This window comes from Alligator mississippiensis, unplaced genomic scaffold, assembly GCF_030867095.1.
Source record: "Alligator mississippiensis isolate rAllMis1 unplaced genomic scaffold, rAllMis1 scaffold_130, whole genome shotgun sequence".
Taxonomy (NCBI): Eukaryota; Metazoa; Chordata; order Crocodylia; family Alligatoridae; genus Alligator; species Alligator mississippiensis.
The window spans coordinates 1-7,500 of record NW_026775247.1 but is presented as its reverse complement, the minus strand read 5'-3'; positions in this window follow the sequence as shown (position 1 = coordinate 7,500).

Here is a 7,500-nt window from a genome sequence, read left to right as displayed (position 1 = left end):
AATATAGCCAAGAAACGTTCGCGGAGATTTTCGAGAACACGTTTTTAAGGGACCCTCAATGCCCATGTTCGGTTCCAGAAAGCCGGTCAGAGGGATCTTCGGGGCAGAACCCTGCCGTGCTGAGGGGCCAAACCCGAGTTTGGAGCCAGGTCAACGGGGAAAACCGAAAAGGGCCGGAGAAGGCGGTCAGGCCGGGCGAGAGTTCCAGGAGCTCGGCCACAATTCCGATCTCGTCCCGGTCAAGGGCTCCGTGGAAGGGCAGCCCGGGGGGCGGGTCCAAGGGCCCCGGCAGGGACCCGGGCCTCCGGGGTCGGAGCCGAGGCACCCCGCCGAGGGGTGGTCGTCCCGGGCCAAGGCGGCGGGAGCCCGGGCAGGACTCCGCGGGGCAGGCCGGGCGGGAGTTCCAGGAGCCCGGCCGCGATTCCGACTTCTCCCCGGTGCCCTGCCCGGAGGCCGGGCAGGTCCGGGGGCCTTCGGCGCGGGCGGCGGGATGCTCCCGCGGGGGAGACGAGCCGTGCTGGGCCCCGGGAGGGAGGCCCGGGGTCGACCTGGCGCCGGGGCTCCGGCCCTGGAAGTCCCGATGAGGTTTTTCAAACGGGCCGTGCCCGGGCCTTCGCTCCAGGAGGGCGGACACTTTCGGCGGTTGCCCCCGGTGGCTGGGCCGGGTGCCGCATCTACAATATTGCCAGGAAAGGTCCGCGGAGATTTTCGGGGACACGCTTTTCGGGACCCTAGTTGCCCATCTTGGGTTCCAGGAGGTCGGGCAGGGGTACCTCCGGGACCGGACCGTGCTGCAGGAGGGGGTCAACCCCGGGTTTGGCTCCATGTCGACTGGAGCTCCGGCCCAGGGGCGGGCCGGGCGAGAGTTCCAGGAACCCGGCCGCGATTCCGGCTTCTCCCCGGTGCCCTGCCCGGAGGCCGGGCAGGTCCGGGGGCCTTCGGCGCGGGCGCGGGCTGCTCCCGCGGGGGAGACGAGCCTCTCTGGGGCCCGGGAGGTTGGCCCTGGGTCGACCTGGCGCCGGGGCTCGGGCTCCGGAAGTCCGTATGAGGTTTTTCAAACGGGCCGTGCCCGGGCCTTCGCTCCAGGAGGGCGGACACTTTCGGCGGTTCGTCCCGGTGGCTGGGCCGGGTGCCGCATCTACAATATTGCCGAGAAAGGTCCGCGGAGATTTTCGGGGACACGGTTTCCGGGACCCTAGATGCCCATCTTGGGTTCCAGGAGCTCGGACGGAGGAACCTCCGGGGCCGGACCGTGCTGCAGGAGGGGTTCAACCGCGAGTTTGGCTCCATGTCGACTGGAGCTCCGCCCAGGGGCGGGCCGAGCGGCTTGGCCGGGCGAGAGTTCCAGGAGCCCGCCGCGATTCCGGCTTCTCCCCGGTGCCCTGCCCGGAGGCCGGGCGGGTCCGGGGCCTTCGGCGCGGGCAGCGGGCTGCTCCCGCGGGGGAGACGAGCCGCCCTAACGCCCGGGAGGGAGGCCCGGGGTCGACCTGGCTCCCGAGCTCCGGCCCTGGAAGTCCGTATGAGGATTTTCAAACGGGCCGTGCCGGGCCTTCGCTCCAGGAGGCCGGACACTTTCGGCGGTTGCTCCCGGCGGCTGGGCCGGGTGCCGCATCTACAATATTGCCGAGAAAGGTCCGCGGAGATTTTCGGGGACACGGGTTTCGGGACCCTAGATGCCCATCTTGGGTTCCAGGAGCTCGGACGGAGGAACCTCCGGGGCCGGACCGTGCTGCAGGAGAGGTTCAACCGCGAGTTTGGCTCCATGTCGACTGGAGCTCCGGCCCAGGGGCGGGCCGAGCGGCTTGGCCGGGCGAGAGTTCCAGGAGCCCGGCCGCGATTCCGGCTTCTCCCCGGTGCCCTGCCCGGAGGCCGGGCAGGTCCGGGGGCCTTCGGCGAGGGCGGCGGGCTGCTCCCGCGGGGGAGACGAGCCGTGCTGGGCCCCGGGAGGGAGGCCCGCGGTCGACCTGGCGCCGGGGCTCCGGCCCTGGAAGTCCGTATGAGGTTTTTCAAACGGGCCTTGCCCGGGCCTTCGCTCCAGGAGGCCGGACACTTTCGGCGGTTCGTCCGGTGGCTGGCCGGGTGCCGCATCTGCAATATTGCCAGGAAAGGTTCGCGGAGATTTTCGAGGACACGGGTTTTCGGGACCCTAGATGCCCATCTTGGGTTCCAGGAGCTCGGACGGAGGAACCTCCGGGGCCGGACCGTGCTGCAGGCGAGGGTCAACCCCGAGTTTGGCTCCATGTCGACTGGCGCTCCGGCCCGGGGGGCGGGCCGGCGGGCAGGCCGGGCGAGAGTTCCAGGAACCCGGCCGCGATTCCGGCTTCGACCCGGTCGACTGCACGGCGGGCGTGCAGGCCGGCGGCGACTCCCAGGGCCCCTTCCAGGCTGCGGGGCCCAGCGGTTGGAGCCCGGCTACCCCGGCGAGGGGCGGAAGAACCTGCACGGCGCGGCCGGAGAACCCGGCATGCATGCGCGGGGCAGGCCGGGCAGGAGTTCCAGGAGCCCGGCCACGATTCCTACTTCTCCCCGGTGCCCTGCCCGGAGGCCGGGCGGGCCCGGGGGCCTTCGGCGCGGGCGGCGGGCGGCTTCCGCGGCGGAGACGAGCCTCTCTGGGGCCCGGGAGGTCGGCCCTGGGTCGACCTGGCGCCGGGGCTCGGGCTCCGGAAGTCCGTATGAGGTTTTTGAAACGGGCCTTGCCCGGGCCTTCGCTCCAGGAGGGCGGACACTTTCGGCGGTTGCCCCCGGTGGCTGGGCCGGGTGCCGCATCTACAATATTGCCAGGAAAGGTTCGCGGAGATTTCGGGGACACGGATTTCGGACCCTAGATGCCATCTTGGGTTCCAGGAGGTCGGACGGAGGAACCTCCGGGGCCGGACCGTGCTGCAGGAGGGGGTCAAAACCGAGTTTGGCTCCAAGTCGACTGGAGCCCCGGCCCGGGGGGCGGGCCGGGCGGGCAGGCCGGGCGAGAGTTCCAGGAACCCGGCCGCGATTCCGGCTTCGACCCGGTCGACTGCACGGCGGGCGTGCAGGCCGGGGGGCGACTCGCAGGGGCCCTTCCAGGCTGCGGGGCCCAGCGGTTGGAGCCCGGCTACCCCGGCGAGGGGCGGAAGAACCTGCACGGCGCGGCGGAGAACCCGGCATGCTTCCGCGTGGCAGGCCGGGCAGGAGTTCCAGGAGCCCGGCCACGATTCCTACTTCTCCCCGGTGCCCTGCCCGGAGGCCGGGCGGGCCCGGGGGCCTTCGCCGCGGGCGGCGGGCGGCTTCCGCGGCGGAGACGAGCCTCTCTGGGGCCCGGAGGTCGGCCCTGGGTCGACCTGGCGCCGGGGCTCGGGCTCCGGAAGTCCGTATGAGGTTTTTGAAACGGGCCTTGCCCGGGCCTTCGCTCCAGGAGGGCGGACACTTCGGCGGTTGCCCCCGGTGGCTGGGCCGGGTGCCGCATCTACAATATTGCCAGGAAAGGTTCGCGGAGATTTTCGGGGACACGGATTTCGGGACCCTGGATGCCCATCTTGGTTCCAGGAGGTCGGACGGAGGAACCTCCGGGGCCGGACCGTGCTGCAGGAGGGGGTCAAAACCGAGTTTGGCTCCATGTCGACTGGAGCCCCGGCCCGGGGGGGCGGGCCGGGCGGGCAGGCCGGGCGAGAGTTCCAGGAACCCGGCCGCGATTCCGGCTTCGACCCGGTCGACTGCACGGCGGGCGTGCAGGCCGGGGGGCGACTCGCAGGGGCCCTTCCAGGCTGCGGGGCCCAGCGGTTGGAGCCCGGCTACCCCGGCGAGGGGCGGAAGAACCTGCACGGCGCGGCGGGAGAACCCGGCATGCTTCCGCGTGGCAGGCCGGGCAGGAGTTCCAGGAGCCCGGCCACGATTCCTACTTCTCCCCGGTGCCCTGCCCGGAGGCCGGGCGGGCCCGGGGCCTTCGCCGCGGGCGGCGGGCGGCTTCCGCGGCGGAGACGAGCCTCTCTGGGCCCGGGAGGTCGGCCCTGGGTCGACCTGGCGCCGGGGCTCGGGCTCCGGAAGTCCGTATGAGGTTTTTGAAACGGGCCTTGCCCGGGCCTTCGCTCCAGGAGGGCGGACACTTTCGGCGGTTGCCCCCGGTGGCTGGGCCGGGTGCCGCATCTACAATATTGCCAGGAAAGGTTCGCGGAGATTTTCGGGGACACGGATTTCGGGACCCTGGATGCCCATCTTGGGTTCCAGGAGGTCGGACGGAGGAACCTCCGGGGCCGGACCGTGCTGCAGGAGGGGGGTCAAAACCGAGTTTGGCTCCATGTCGACTGGAGCCCCGGCCCGGGGGGCGGGCCGGGCGGGCAGGCCGGGCGAGAGTTCCAGGAACCCGGCCGCGATTCCGGCTTCGACCCGGTCGACTGCACGGCGGGCGTGCAGGCCGGGGGCGACTCGCAGGGGCCCTTCCAGGCTGCGGGGCCCAGCGGTTGGAGCCCGGCTACCCCGGCGAGGGGCGGAAGAACCTGCACGGCGCGGCGGAGAACCCGGCATGCTTCCGCGTGGCAGCCGGGCAGGAGTTCCAGGAGCCCGGCCACGATTCCTACTTCTCCCCGGTGCCCTGCCCGGAGGCCGGGCGGGCCCGGGGGCCTTCGCCGCGGGCGGCGGGCGGCTTCCGCGGCGGAGACGAGCCTCTCTGGGGCCCGGGAGGTCGGCCCTGGGTCGACCTGGCGCCGGGGCTCGGGCTCCGGAAGTCCGTATGAGGTTTTTGAAACGGGCCTTGCCCGGGCCTTCGCTCCAGGAGGGCGGACACTTTCGGCGGTTGCCCCGGTGGCTGGGCCGGGTGCCGCATCTACAATATTGCCAGGAAAGGTTCGCGGAGATTTTCGGGGACACGGATTTCGGGACCCTGGATGCCCATCTTGGGTTCCAGGAGGTCGGACGGAGGAACCTCCGGGGCCGGACCGTGCTGCAGGAGGGGGTCAAAACCGAGTTTGGCTCCATGTCGACTGGAGCCCCGGCCCGGGGGGCGGGCCGGGCGGGCAGGCCGGGCGAGAGTTCCAGGAACCCGGCCGCGATTCCGGCTTCGACCCGGTCGACTGCACGGCGGGCGTGCAGGCCGGGGGGGCGACTCGCAGGGGCCCTTCCACGCTGCGGGGCCCAGCGGTTGGAGCCCGGCTACCCCGGCGAGGGGCGGAAGAACCTGCACGGCGCGGCGGGAGAACCCGGCATGCTTCCGCGTGGCAGGCCGGGCAGGAGTTCCAGGAGCCCGGCCACGATTCCTACTTCTCCCCGGTGCCCTGCCCGGAGGCCGGGCGGGCCCGGGGGCCTTCGCCGCGGGCGGCGGGCGGCTTCCGCGGCGGAGACGAGCCTCTCTGGGGCCCGGGAGGTCGGCCCTGGGTCGACCTGGCGCCGGGGCTCGGGCTCCGGAAGTCCGTATGAGGTTTTTGAAACGGGCCTTGCCCGGGCCTTCGCTCCAGGAGGGCGGACACTTTCGGCGGTTGCCCCCGTGGCTGGGCCGGGTGCCGCATCTACAATATTGCCAGGAAAGGTTCGCGGAGATTTTCGGGGACACGGATTTCGGGACCCTGGATGCCCATCTTGGGTTCCAGGAGGTCGGACGGAGGAACCTCCGGGGCCGGACCGTGCTGCAGGAGGGGGTCAAAACCGAGTTTGGCTCCAAGTCGACTGGAGCCCCGGCCCGGGGGGCGGGCCGGGCGGGCAGGCCGGGCGAGAGTTCCAGGAACCCGGCCGCGATTCCGGCTTCGACCCGGTCGACTGCACGGCGGGCGTGCAGGCCGGGGGGCGACTCGCAGGGGCCCTTCCACGCTGCGGGGCCCAGCGGTTGGAGCCCGGCTACCCCGGCGAGGGGCGGAAGAACCTGCACGGCGCGGCGGGAGAACCCGGCATGCTTCCGCGTGGCAGGCCGGGCAGGAGTTCCAGGAGCCCGGCCACGATTCCTACTTCTCCCCGGTGCCCTGCCCGGAGGCCGGGCGGGCCCGGGGGCCTTCGCCGCGGGCGGCGGGCGGCTTCCGCGGCGGAGACGAGCCTCTCTGGGGCCCGGGAGGTCGGCCCTGGGTCGACCTGGCGCCGGGGCTCGGGCTCCGGAAGTCCGTATGAGGTTTTTGAAACGGGCCTTGCCCGGGCCTTCGCTCCAGGAGGGCGGACACTTTCGGCGGTTGCCCCCGGTGGCTGGGCCGGGTGCCGCATCTACAATATTGCCAGGAAAGGTTCGCGGAGATTTTCGGGGACACGGATTTCGGGACCCTGGATGCCCATCTTGGGTTCCAGGAGGTCGGACGGAGGAACCTCCGGGGCCGGACCGTGCTGCAGGAGGGGGGTCAAAACCGAGTTTGGCTCCAAGTCGACTGGAGCCCCGGCCCGGGGGGCGGGCCGGGCGGGCAGGCCGGGCGAGAGTTCCAGGAACCCGGCCGCGATTCCGGCTTCGACCCGGTCGACTGCACGGCGGGCGTGCAGGCCGGGGGGCGACTCGCAGGGGCCCTTCCACGCTGCGGGGCCCAGCGGTTGGAGCCCGGCTACCCCGGCGAGGGGCGGAAGAACCTGCACGGCGCGGCGGGAGAACCCGGCATGCTTCCGCGTGGCAGGCCGGGCAGGAGTTCCAGGAGCCCGGCCACGATTCCTACTTCTCCCCGGTGCCCTGCCCGGAGGCCGGGCGGGCCCGGGGGCCTTCGGCGCGGGCGGCGGGCGGCTTCCGCGGCGGAGACGAGCCTCTCTGGGGCCCGGGAGGTCGGCCCTGGGTCGACCTGGCGCCGGGGCTCGGGCTCCGGAAGTCCGTATGAGGTTTTTGAAACGGGCCTTGCCCGGGCCTTCGCTCCAGGAGGGCGGACACTTTCGGCGGTTGCCCCCGGTGGCTGGGGCCGGGTGCCGCATCTACAATATTGCCAGGAAAGGTTCGCGGAGATTTTCGGGGACACGGATTTCGGGACCCTGGATGCCCATCTTGGGTTCCAGGAGGTCGGACGGAGGAACCTCCGGGGCCGGACCGTGCTGCAGGAGGGGGTCAAAACCGAGTTTGGCTCCATGTCGACTGGAGCCCCGGCCCGGGGGGCGGGCCGGGCGGGCAGCCGGGCGAGAGTTCCAGGAACCCGGCCGCGATTCCGGCTTCGACCCGGTCGACTGCACGGCGGGCGTGCAGGCCGGGGGGCGACTCGCAGGGGCCCTTCCACGCTGCGGGGCCCAGCGGTTGGAGCCCGGCTACCCCGGCGAGGGGCGGAAGAACCTGCACGGCGCGGCGGAGAACCCGGCATGCTTCCGCGTGGCAGGCCGGGCAGGAGTTCCAGGAGCCCGGCCACGATTCCTACTTCTCCCCGGTGCCCTGCCCGGAGGCCGGGCGGGCCCGGGGGCCTTCGGCGCGGGCGGCGGGCGGCTTCCGCGGCGGAGACGAGCCTCTCTGGGGCCCGGGAGGTCGGCCCTGGGTCGACCTGGCGCCGGGGCTCGGCTCCGGAAGTCCGTATGAGGTTTTTGAAACGGGCCTTGCCCGGGCCTTCGCTCCAGGAGGGCGGACACTTTCGGCGGTTGCCCCGGTGGCTGGGCCGGGTA